Genomic DNA, 13173 nt, shown 5'->3' on the forward strand with positions numbered 1-13173 from the left:
TCTTCAGGGCGCTACTTTTAATACTCTTGTCAAAAATAAGTGGGGATTGTGTCTCTGCTCCGGTGCGCGTCCCCGTGAGTGTTGTGTGGCGGTCCCTCCCTTCCCATGCTCGACCCCCGAGGCGCGCCTCCGCCGCGGCCCGGTGTGTCCGCCAGGGGGCAGCTGTGTCTCGGTCTGAGGCTGCGCCGCTCCCGCTGCATCACAGAGAGGAAAATACCACCAGATGGCGGTTTAGGATTGCTGCTCTTCTCTCAAGGCGCGGTTCCGCTCGCACGGCCAATTTTCAATATTAAAATACGCACGATATTAAAACGAAAATCGATTTATTGTTTCGGAAGGCGATAATCGATTCGGCGATGGTGGTTAAAGGTGAGTGTCTTGTGTTTTTGTCGTGTTTTGTGCGGTGGGAAGGGAGACGGAGCACAGATTAAAGATGGTGGACACAGACAGGGAAGACTGGTTGGTTGGGGGATGGGCGCTAGCGGCTAACGGAGGTGAATGTGCTTTCTCTCTCTTCCTCAGTTACATTATAGCCTAGCGGAGCTGTTAGCTTGCGAGCTAGCCCCCAAAATTTCGGCAAGACAACTTGCCAGAAGGGCAAGTGGTTGCCGCAGCGCCGGCCTGTTTGCCAGCAATTTCCACCCGGCGCTGGAGTTTGGCTTGTCAACAAATAAAGAGCCATGCGGTGTGACGTGTTTTCTTGCTCTTTGCAAGGCAGGATTCAGAGCATCACCTTCTCGTTTGCACAGCCGTATTATGATTGTACAGTATTGCCCTCCTGCCGTGCGGTGCTCTCTTTGGTTTGGTTTGTCACCAGCTCAAATGCTACTTGCCACGTTGCTGTTGACTTAGTTGCCATTAACCTATGGCAGTTTTTTGGGTTGTTTTATTTTTTTATTTTTTTGCACACCCAGAGATACACAGTGAGAGAAATGAACAGGCTACTTTTCCTGTGTCAACATCAGCATCCCAGCTCCTTCTTGCCTTCAAGTTTTCAGAGTAGTGGTGACTTTTTTACACGGCTGATAAACGTGTTGCTTTTTTTTTTTTTTAATGAATGACAGCACGTTAATGCATTTTAAATATGTTTGCAGGATGGGCTCGGACATGCTTAACAACATTATTATGGCGCTTCTTTCCCCTTTCCCGCCCCCTTCTGTGCGGGAAGCAGTCAACACTGAGCGGGGAAACATGAGTCACATTAGGGGGGATGGGCTCCACCAGCCAGCCCTACAGGTTTAAACAGGCTCTAGTTCTGGCTCCCCTCCCACACTGACCTATGTATAGTTGGGGGGGGCAGTTGATAGTGGGTCAGAGTGCCTCCAGGCAGTGTGCACGAATCTCAAATTGTTGCATAACTGCTTTGTTTACAGTCAGCCATGTGATTTCTCATCCAGGCTGTCTTGGATCGCTATCTGCAGCCTGCTTGCCTGCCAACTTGTCTTCCATTGTCATTCAGTGTTTCCACCTCACACTGCACAAATCATTTCATATATCCTGCAGAACAAGTTAAGCAAACACATGCTAGGCATTGTGGAAATTGCATTTAATGAGGAAATTTATGATGGCCCTTGTTGACAGTTTTTGTCTGTAGAAGTTTTATTCCTGTTGTGCTGTTGACATATTTTTTTAAATATGCTATATTTACATTATGAAGCATCATAACTTCACATCCTCTGCTAAATTTTGACATATGTTTGAATAATTAAACACCTCCATGAGCACATTTTAAATGCAGGTGTGAAATGTAGCTTGGTCATATATGTTTCGGGGGAAACGTTTGCATAGCAGAAATGTTTTATATTAGGTTCAGTTTTCATGCAGCGGGATGTTGTGTCTTAAAGTGATGTTACCGTCTATTTTTATGTTGTTTTACACAAACCAACCTCGTGGAAACCCCTCATCTGAATGAGGTTGCTCAAGTGGCTTCACTCTATTTATAATATATACTATATAAATGGAATGATTGAAACACTATATGTAGTTTTCTATTACAATATCAGTACATTTAGTGTTAATATAGATAATTTTTCTGGCAAACTAATAAAGCAGTTTTTGTTCATTGATAAAACAACCAGATGAATGTGGGCAAAACAAGACTTAGGCAAACAAATTGACAAGCTGATAAATTGAGTCCCTAAACAATACTGATGCAAAAATCATTATAACAATTAAATATTGCCATAAGCAGTCCTGCTTCAGTCAAGTGCAGTAAGGCAACTACAATTGGGTGTACTCATGGTGTACCAGATTTCTTCATGTATAGAATTTAATTAGACATCATGTCCAAAGAGATCTTTCCCTACCCAAAATGTCTTTTTGCAATTATTATGTCTTTCAAGCTTTTGCATTGAAACACAATTGAATGTTTGGATTTATTGAAGAAATGCATTGGGATGGTGTAGTCATGTATGTCTGTATAGACTGGAAATCAACATTGCTGATTTGACATTAGATTTGCAGCTATGGTTGGAAATTTGGGAGTACACCTCAACAAATTCACTGTCAACCAATTCTCAATTGAAAAATAACTGATTAAAGGAAAATGTGTTGAATGCTTTCCTTTCACTGCATCATTAGGATCCTTGGGTGTGACATGTCCAATGACATTTCAGATCCTCGCCAACCACACAAAGCATGCAAACGGACACACTATGAACTTTGACCTCCTTACGTGTTAGGAGTCACAGCAGGCCACGTGTGTTGCCATAATGCATAGTAGTCAGGTTGCACTGCAGAGGTTGTTAACTTCTCAAGCAAGGGAACCATAAGGACTATTGTCCAATGCTACAGTCCTTGCATTCTCTAAAACACATAAGTACAATTACAATTTATATGGGTCTCAAATGTCTGGTTTAGACAGATCCACATTAATATGAATGTGTATACTGTTGCTCTGATTCCAAACAGAAATGCTCTGTGTTGTGGTTTATATTGAAGAAATCCTTTGGAAAAGAAATACCATTAGATGGCTTTATCCTTCAAGAAGAAACCAACAGAGTCTAAATATCTGTTTGTTGATGTTTCTGCACAGTGATGAATATTCAGTTAAACACCAGCGTGTCCTTGCCTTGGGCATCAAGAGAGTTCAAAGCTGACACATTTCCTGCATAACTTTCTAAGAGTGACTGATGTGAAGACCATGTAACTGTTTTTAAACCTTTAGATAACACAGAGGGTTAACAGAAACGGTGAATAATCCCTCCTTCCTGTATCCCTCAGATGGCTTGGCTCTTTGCCCTTGTTCTCCCATAGTAAGGCTATAAATGACTGAGAATCACATTATGGTGCTCATCAGTAGTATGTAGATTGTTGTAATTGTAAGATATTAATGGATAGCAATGAATATGTAATTGATATTTGTTTTGCATGGAATTGGTCTCGCACAGCTTCTGGCAAGAAAAGCGAATGACTTGTCCAGATGTTGCAAAGCAAATTTACTTTATAAATGGGTCCTAATGGTAACAAGATACTGTATATTTTAATTATTTTAAATATCAAAGTGTGAATCACATTGGAAATAGCAGACCTGGACTCTGTATTATGAATTGTGCCATTTGATCATTTCCAAGCCAGAGGCTCTTAACCACTCAAGTGAAATGTGTGCTTTTTGTTAGAGCCATATGCCTATAATGACACAGCTCAGGAGATTATGTAATGGGTTTGACATTTGTCAGAGCCTATTACACGGTGACCTTGATTCAAGATGTTGGCTATGGAAAAAGTATTTCCTGCTCGTATTGTTGTCCAGCCTTTGGCAGTTTTCAACACAGTCAGAGAAATGTCAAAGAAAAAATGTATATTACTCCCATCTGCCCTCATTAGTGTGTGTATATCTGTATGTTAATATTAACACTTAAAGCATTGAAACTAACTGAGAGGCACTGTGATTAGAGATAATCACACTCAGTATTAGATTAATCCAAATTCCAGTTTTCTCCATAATTATTTTTTTTGAAAATGATAAGCTGAGACAGCTATGCATATGTGCATTTGGTCTAATGTTCTGAATGCATTTAACACACCATCAGATATCCCCATAATTCATCATTCATATATATATATATATATATATATACACATATAATTCATATAGTATAATGTATGCTAAACTTATGCAAGCATGCATTTTACACAGTGTTTTTTAAGTGACATGATGTTCTACAGTAATGTTTTTTTTTTTTATCAGAAAGCCCTCTAGCCTCCACGTGACTTTATGCAAGCAATCCTGCATAACACTTTCAGAAACAGTTTTGTCACCCCTGGCTTGTTTAAGGCTTTCATTGTGTTGTGGTTTCCTGTTGTGTAATTAGCTGCATTGCTGCTGTCAGACCTGTTCACTATCACTCTTCTAGACTTAGGTCAAGTCAGGATTAAGATTGCTGTAAAGCCACGTTGAAGTTGTTTACTTAACTGTAGGCTCGTGCTGAAGTAGTGCTGAACATTTTGTAAGCCTGTGAATCAATGGAATCGTGTGATACTTGTTTGGAAGCAACTAAGCAGAGAAAATAAAGAGGGTAAAAATTACATTAGAGGGATGATCAGCACAAAAATAACTGAAACTGCCAATTTGACCTGAGTCATCATGTTGCAAAGTTCTCTTATTGCTCTGGTTTAGTCTGACTTGTATCAGCATATATATCCCTTAAATGGCAGGACTGTGGAGTCTCTGGTTGCTGTGGTTGCAACAGGGTTGTACAAAACAGTTCTCACAGTGTTGTTGCTGCAGGATAATATGTAGATTCATCGGTCACATGTAAGCAACATTTCACTGCAGCCTCACTATGCAGACATTAGCGTGGTGTCAACTATCGGTTCTGACCTTTTCAAAGCCATTGCACAGAAAACTCAGGCACCATTAAGGTAGATATTGATTGTTCAGAAATGTCATATAGATTGCATTAACAGTGAGAACAGTGCATTTTTTAGGTTTGATATGTAGTAATATCAACACCTATGAAAATAAAAATAATCATAAATACAATGACGTTAATGATTCTACTGTAATTAATCAAATTGCCACATAAAAACAGAGTCCATACACAAGGATTGGGAAACATCTGATGCAACATGTACTACTTCTTATCAGTCAGCTATCAGCTCAGTTACATAATGGCAGCATATAAAACAAACCAATAAAAGCATTTGGTAATTATTGTTTCTCTGCTTTTAAATAATAACACAAAGCTCTACTTCACTCAACCTGGACAACCAGGTTGCATAGCATTGGCAAGTTTTCCCCTGCAGACATTTATACACACATCAGTGAGGAAAACATTGATTTCTTCCTAAACCACAGGGCAGGGGTCTGTATAGCTGTCTGCGCTTTACAGTCATTATTAGCATGGACAGGTATTAATCTTTAACTGCATGGCTAGAACTGTTAGCAGTGTAAAAATGCAAAATATTGCTCAGCTGAGTTACGTTTGAAAATGCCAAGCTGATTGGAAAGGAAAATTGTAAGTTGTCAGATTACATAGCAATGCAGTGTTGACATAGTGATAGGTAAGATAACATGATGACAGCCAGTTCTATTTCCAGCACCATAAGGGAGGCTTAATCTGTATTCAGGGGGTATTTGATAAAGTAATGCTCTTCAGCTGTCAGGTTGAGCAGTAATGAGACGAGGTGCACCATGTCAAGTGTGTGTGTGAGAGTGTTTTGGAGGTGTGTGAATTCTCCCTGGTATTCCTACAAGTCTCGGTGGTTGCCAGGCTCAGCAAGCTGCTTTTACCTGCAGCTGACGCACAAGTGTGTTTGCTGATGCAGCCAAGCTATTGACCGGCAGTGGCTGTTACTAGTTTTGTGAAGAGTCAAGTATGTGAAAACAACACCAAGGCTTTACTTTCCAACCTCAATACACTTTGTCTTTATGTTTCTGCCCCCACTGCCTCAATAAAGAATAACTTTGTTTCATCAGGGATCTGACAAGAACATACTTGAACTTGTAGTGCAGTTACAAGTTTCAGTATCATGAGCTGCTCCTTGGTTCCTGGTATAACTTCCCTACAGAATTCAGTCATTGTTTTTTTAATGGGGGTGTTCTAACTCCTCTGGTCTTGAAAGTCTGGTTAGTTGACTTTAGTGTGATCTCACTGAAGACACTCCAGACCATGAATATTTAACACATATACATTTATTTCACTGCATTTCTAAAGGAAATACTGCAACTTTGACACAACTAAATAGATTGAACAGCTTTACTAACTATTCTCATTGCAGATGAAGGTTTTATAATTGAAACATAAGCTCATAAAACAAGATGGATTGTTTGAGATTAAAGTAGCAGCAGTAGGTGGAACATGTAGAGCTGCTTCCTACTGCTGACATCCTAACATGTATAATTTAAAACACTCAAAGGGACATTTCGGGACATTATACTTATATTTTGGCCTTAACATTTATTTTGCATCACATAATTTTTTAATGCCAGACTTTACATTTAATGTAGTATTCAACTTTTGCTACTTCTGGCCAAGTAAAATGGCTTGAATCCCTTGGCTGCCATTGGCTGTAGAAGCCCATAATGAACCATAAATGTCAACTATTTAATGCTTTCCTTTTCTTATTACATCTTAGTTTTTCAGCGCACTGTGAATTCAGTAACAGTCGAGCTCTGACAGTCACATGTAAATCCACCATGAGTGTTAACATAATCTGTGACAATGTGCTAATTTGGTGTCTGTCACCTTGTTCAATCCATTTCAAATGCCAAAGCAGTGGTATTTTTTTCACTTTGCAGTTCTGTTCGTATAAAGGAATGAAATCACTGCTATTATTGGCCAACGTTCATCAGAAATGTGATGTTATTTCTGGAAGTATTATTCAATATTAAATGAGGTAGCATGGATGTATTGATTAGCTCATATTTGAGGATAGATGAGCTGATATGTTAAGAAATATTATGACTGATGCAATTTGGCATCCTTTTAAAATAGTCTTGTTTCCCACTTGATTACCCAGTATATTACTGTACATATGGATGGACGCTCAGTTGTGTGTCATCTGCTCTCTGCTGTTTGGACAGTTAGGAAATGCTGCTCCCACCTGTGTTGGAATTGCCTGTTCTGTTGATACTGACAGCTGTTCATTTTTACACCAGCCTTTTAACACGGAGCTTTGTGGACTGGAACACCTTATTAAAGACTGAGCCTCAGACAGATGGCTGAAAGAATAGACTGCCACCAGCGCTTCACTCACACTGACTGCAGGGGAGAGTTTAGGGTGGTATGAACAGTGGGCCTTTGTGTGAAGTAGCAGATTCAGGTCTCTGTACATTCACATTTTGTAAGCTAGATATGAAGCTGACAATGAAGATATCTGACAACCCCCATTATTTAGCATTTATAAGATGATTGTTTTGATGGTGAGACGCTCTAATGTAGTTGTAAACAGGACATTCGAAATGTTTATTAATGCATTTGTTAACAACTCTAACTCTTCCTGTGAGGCATTCATAAGAGGATGTTCTTGTGTAAATGACAATATAGTGAAACACAAGTGTAATAATAGAGTATGTAGTAATAGGAAAAGTCATAACTGCAGATAAATACTGTCCCTTCATAAATGCCTAAACCTGGATTGTAGTGTGTTAAAACCAATTATTTGTGTTTCTGTCGTGCTTATAAATGCTAAATAAAGTGTGACCAAATTTAGATTACTTCTTCACATTTCAAACTACATATTTGATCTGTTAAACTTTATATGTATAGCACCTTTCATACAGGTTAGTGCTGTTCCAAGTGCTTTACAGATGACCAATAAACTGACAAAAAGAAATGCAAATGGTAAAACACTTTGAGACTAATGCACACAAGATATAGAAATGATAAAAATGAAATGATTAAATAAATAAAATATATTATAATATATATTATAATAATAATATATATAATAAAATAAAATAGAGAAAAATAAATGAAATGGGAGGGAATAACAATAAAAACAACAAAAATAAATTGAATACAAAATGGCTTTGAGACACTTAAATCAAAAGGCACCTTTTATGTGTTTATATATAAAGATCCCAACACTTTCAGCTGCTTTCAGATCCTTGGACAAGCTCTTCCAATGGCTTGGAGCTTAAAAACTAAAAGCAGCCTCACCAAATAGTGCACATTTGTCAGTTTCCCAATTCTTAGGTGGAAAGAATTTCTTTTGGGGCATTAGCCAACAGTATGGTGGTGAAGTGAAAGTCCTGCATTTGCATAAACATTGATCGAGAGATGTGAATTGTATCTGTCTCCCCTCCAGGAGTGCAGTCCATAGTCTAGAGAGGTTATGATGATTTATTAATATCTTTGTGGGGCATTGAAGTTTGCCTCCAGTCTCAAATGCAGAGATTGATATCCTGCTCATACAGTCTCCAAGGGTTGATGTTTGGGGGATATGTAAATTCTCGCCTTGGCTTGGGAGGGATTTGACTAGTTATTTGGATTTATGTAGGTTCAAGGCAGCCAGATCTAAATTTGGCACCAGACCAGACCTGCAAATCCTTTTAGATGTCATTTGTACAAGGCGGGGGTTAATAGCCAGCTTCAAGCAGCGGCAAATACCACCTCCTTAGCATCAGCTGTGGCAGTGTGTGTCTCAGCGGTCAGTGCTGTTTGTACACACTCTTACTTAATATTGATTCACTGGCCTGTGCCAAGTCATTTCTTTGGATGTACAGAGTGGAAATGAAGTGCTCGCAAAAGGGTGCACCTTTAAGCAAAGTGAGTAGCTAGACAGGTCTCCCTCACAAGTCTGGAAACTGTAAACACTTTGCCAAACCTTAATTGGTATTGGCAACAAATGTGAAAAAGTTTGCACCATGTATTCAATAAATTATACTCGCATAAGAGTCTCTGCATAAAATTTAAGGTCTGGAAAAATATTTTAGAATGTAAAAATGTCTTATCTAATGTACACATTTGCATTGATTTCCCATAAAGGTCTCCTACAAGTGGAGATGTGACAGGCTAGAGTTACTGATGATACAATTGTTTTGGTTTCCCTGCCCTCAGAAATCATTAGTTTGCCCCATCTGCTCTTTTGGCCTGTGTACAGGGGATTAAGGGGTTTCCCTGCCCACACTGGCTAACTCCAACAGATTATTTACCCATAAACCGCCTTCCTTAGTCCCTACTGCCTGCATATTATCTTAACAGCCTTATCACATATAAACCAAACAGTCCAAGTAACAGACAGACCCACTGCAAACTGCTTCCTAAAGCTGTTGACAGTTACAGTCAGGGTAACTAGGAAACTAGCCTTGTTTGAAGCGTCTGTACACTACTTGATGGACTCTGCTACTACTCTACTACTATTTGACTAATGCAATGCATCTTAATGTTTTTATTTAAGTAAAAAAAGAAGCCACGATGGGCATTTTACATTTGAAAGATGGTACATGTCGCCTGTATCTAGTTGTGTGTACAGTGGGGTCCAAAAGTCTGAGACAGCTTTCCCATTCATATGTTTAAAAATAGTCTTGTGTGCTTCATCACACGCTGGATTAGTTCAATTGTCCATGCAGTTCTCTGGCACTGAAATAATTTGTAATCGGCCAACTAAAGACAGTAAGAATATATGACCAGTTCCTGCTTCTTGTTCGATGTTATTTTGCAATTTCAAGAGTTGACGTGAAGAATACTGCGTAAATAGTTTACAATATAATACCGGCAGCTGAATCATCTTCATCATGGCACCATTCTTAATAACAGACTGCTGCAACCAGCGATTGTTTCATTATCACCTACTATAATTTGTGAGTTTTGTAAGTTTGTGTTTGATTCAAAATAATGTACGAGACAAACAAGCAGCAAATCTTCACATTTGAAAAGCTGGAATCATACAATATTTGGCATTTTTGCTTGATTAAACAGCTGCAACTGTCATCAAAAGCCCTGCCCACTTCCTGCCAATCGGCTTATCTGTCTGTCGTCTAATTGTCTCAGCTCTATGGACAACGTATTATGATAGCATTCACATCTCTAATCTGCAACCATGATTTACTCCACGTATGCCTTGCAGTAAACGCTAATTCCCCACTCTGGCTTTTTAAATTGCATTGACCGAGCAGTCTTTCCCTCTTTGCTCTGTGCTCTTAGCCCAGCCAGGCCTGGCAATCACCACAAACTGCCAAAGATCCTATGGGGGGAAGCTGTTTAACAATGAGAAATAATAATATCTTAACTCTGGAGTAGGGGTATTTGTTCATATTCCTTGTTTTGTCCAAACAACAGTCCAAAACACAAATTATATAGATATAAATTCAACTTACCAACACATACAAGTAATAAGAACATCAAACTGTCACATTAGAGAAACTGGAACAAGAGAATCTTTGGCATTTTTTTTCAAATGATCAATTGGTGATCGAAATAGTTTCTGGCTTGACTAATCAATTAATCATAATTACCATTATCTATTAATATTTTATGTTATCATTTGACCTCAAATAAGATATAACACAAGCCCATTTAAAGTCAACTGAATTTACTGTTTTGTTTGGGATGACGATTAACAGAAATGGAGAAAATTGTATGAAGTTGTAGCCAGTACATGTTTATTTTAATTAATTATCCAAGTTACGAAACAGTTACCAAAATGTCATCAGTTAAATGTTTCGGAATTTGTCACAGCACCAGTCTGAAGCAGTGATCTCTTTGTTGTGTGTCGTCAAAACACTCAAACAGCTCCCAGTAGACAAAGCTATTGTGCACCTCTCAGCTGGATAGGTTCCTCTTAAACATTACTGAATGTGCCTCTCACTAAATTACACACTTTAATGTTCCTGCTTCTCTTTGTCTTGCCATTTGTGTTAGACACCTGTCTGAGATTTGCATTCACTGCTTGCTCGAAGCACTGTTTTCGATTAACCATCTGCCTCAGTCAAAGCTCACCAGCCTTTTCTTCTGATTCCCTGAGCCTCAGTCTTTATCTGGGCAGTCATTATTCCCCTCAGCTGCCTGTACTTTATGACTACACAGCAGCATTTTTTTTTTTTTTTGCTTTGACATCTGCCTTCTCAGATTAGCAAGCTTCTCCCGCTCCAGTGAAATCTTCAACGTGCCACTAGATCATTAGGAAGTAATAATTGGTGTGAGGACTAATAGCCTCCGCAAGGGGTGTGTGTCAGTCTGTGTGTTTTCTATGAGTATGTGTGTGTGTGTGTGTGTGTGTGTGTGTGTCCTGCCCCGTCCTCCACTATTCTCCCTCTTTCTACCCCTCTATTAGAAGCGAATATGAGACAAACTGGAAAATCTGGGCCAAGGTGAGAGAAGGAACCCAGACAGATGAGAGAAGAACAAATGAGTCTTTTTCCCCTCCTCTCCCTCCGTCTGCTCCTGCTCTCTCCCCCTCTGTGCTGCTGTCACACTTTCTCCCTCTCTTCCCCCTCCTCCTCCCCTTTGCCCCCTCTTTTCTCCCCTTCTCCCCTCACTCTCGTGGCTCCATTTTGCGTCAGCTGCAGCTGAGCAGGCAGCCATTGCACAGACAGGGGGAGAAACATTGTCTCTTCTCTGCTATATCCTTCTCTCGAAAAGGGGGAAAAAAATCTATTTTTCAGCAGAGATCTTATCAGTTTGTGCAGTTCACACACCATCCTTCCCCTCCCCTCCTCCTTGCTACCATCAGGCTTTGTGTGCTGCAGAGAACGAGGATACAGTGGCAATAACAGATGGCGGTGTGTGTGTGTGTGTGTGTGTGTGTGTGTGTGTGTACGTGTACAGGAACATGACTATGCGTCTGACTCTGTGACTTTAGTGTGTCGGATGGGTAATCTCCCGTGTGACATAAACATAATCTGGTTAAACCAGACGACCACAGTTGGCCTCAAGGCTGCTCCACATTATGTGGCCGAGGCTCTTTGGTCTCAGTATGTATGGAAGCTGGCAGCAGGATAGAGTGCAATTATTGTTTTTTGGTGGTTCAGCTCGTAGCAGTAGCCCACAGGGACCGATTGTGGTTCAAGCTCACAAGTCATACTCTGGTTGGCCTTGATTGTGGAGTGATTTGAAAGGCCTGAGAACTTGCTTATTCTTTTTCTTCTTTCTTGGTCATAGTTGAGAGTTCCATGAAATTCCTGCTGTTTGTTGTGACTTGAAGTATAAGCTCCCATCAGCCCTACGGAGCTCCTTGACATCTTTCAGCTTGTAGTTGTAGTCATACTGCCTGTAACTTGACTGTTTTGGTTCAACCTCACCACTTTCATAGTGACATTTCCGGCCCGTAGCATGCAGCTGTTTTCAGTGAACAAGCTCTAAAATCCCACTGTGCACTAACCTGCTCAGGACCAAGCAGCAGACAGACACAGCTAGAGAGAAGCTGGTGAATGTAGTGGAGCGTTTGGCACTCAAGAATTTCTCTCTGGGGTTGGTGGAGACCAAAACAGAGCTAAAATTTGTGAATATTGGATTTACATTCTCTGGGTGACCAGAAAACATGTTATCCTGCATACATTAACAGCTGTTTGCCAGCAGATTAGCTATATCAGTGATAGTATATCAATGCTGTGTGTACAGGTAGTTTCTGCTATTCATAAGTGGCCAAGAAATCAGTTATTGCAGCGTTTAATTGCTTGTTTTGTCAAACCAATCGTCCAAGGCCCTAATATATTCAGCTTAGTAAAATAAGAGCCAAAAAAACATCAAATAATCACATTTGAAAGTTTGGAAACAGTGGATTTATGGCATATTTGTTTTTTTTTTTAAATGAGTGAGATGAATTATTATAGTTATTAAAATAAGTTCCAATAAATTTACTGTTGATTGTCTAATCTATTAATCAACAAGCTCTAGGGTAACAAATGTAAGGCCCTTTTCACAGCTCTGTCACTCCTCTGAATTCTTCACATTAATGACAGCTCTGTTTGCTGAGCCTGTTTGCACAACACCAGGAATTCAGGGTCATGAGTTTTATTATGCACCTGTGATTTTCCCACTGTGATGTGGTGTCATGTCTTCATTTGAAAAGGCCTATCATACCCTTTAGATTAAACCCATCATTCATTACATCCCTATTTTTCCCTCTTGGTAGCTCAAACACTTTAAAGATCAGTAATGACACATTTTCCGCTCCAGGCTTCCCACGTCTGGTCATAAACATATTCAGTGTTACACATTTGCCAAGGATGAGGAGAGACGGCATTGAAAGCAGTTGGGGCAGCAGGATGGGTTTCAGTAGCAGAGA

General features: G+C 39.7%; 1 protein-coding gene across 1 annotated transcript in view; it reads left to right on the forward strand.

Annotated features, from left to right (window-relative positions):
- Nucleotides 1–206: 206 nt before the first annotated feature.
- The window catches only part of stag1a (STAG1 cohesin complex component a), a 43663-nt gene continuing 30696 nt past the window's right edge, over nucleotides 207–13173 (forward strand). Inside the window, exon 1 of the mRNA XM_071499141.1 lies at nucleotides 207–369. The gene's annotated coding sequence lies outside the window, so the exon portion shown is untranslated. The remainder of the gene's footprint in view (nucleotides 370–13173) is intronic.

This window comes from Trachinotus anak, unplaced genomic scaffold, assembly GCF_046630095.1.
Source record: "Trachinotus anak isolate AG129_WGS33_773 ecotype Australia unplaced genomic scaffold, CSIRO_AGI_Tana_v1 ptg000015l, whole genome shotgun sequence".
In the NCBI taxonomy this organism is placed as follows: Eukaryota; Metazoa; Chordata; class Actinopteri; order Carangiformes; family Carangidae; genus Trachinotus; species Trachinotus anak.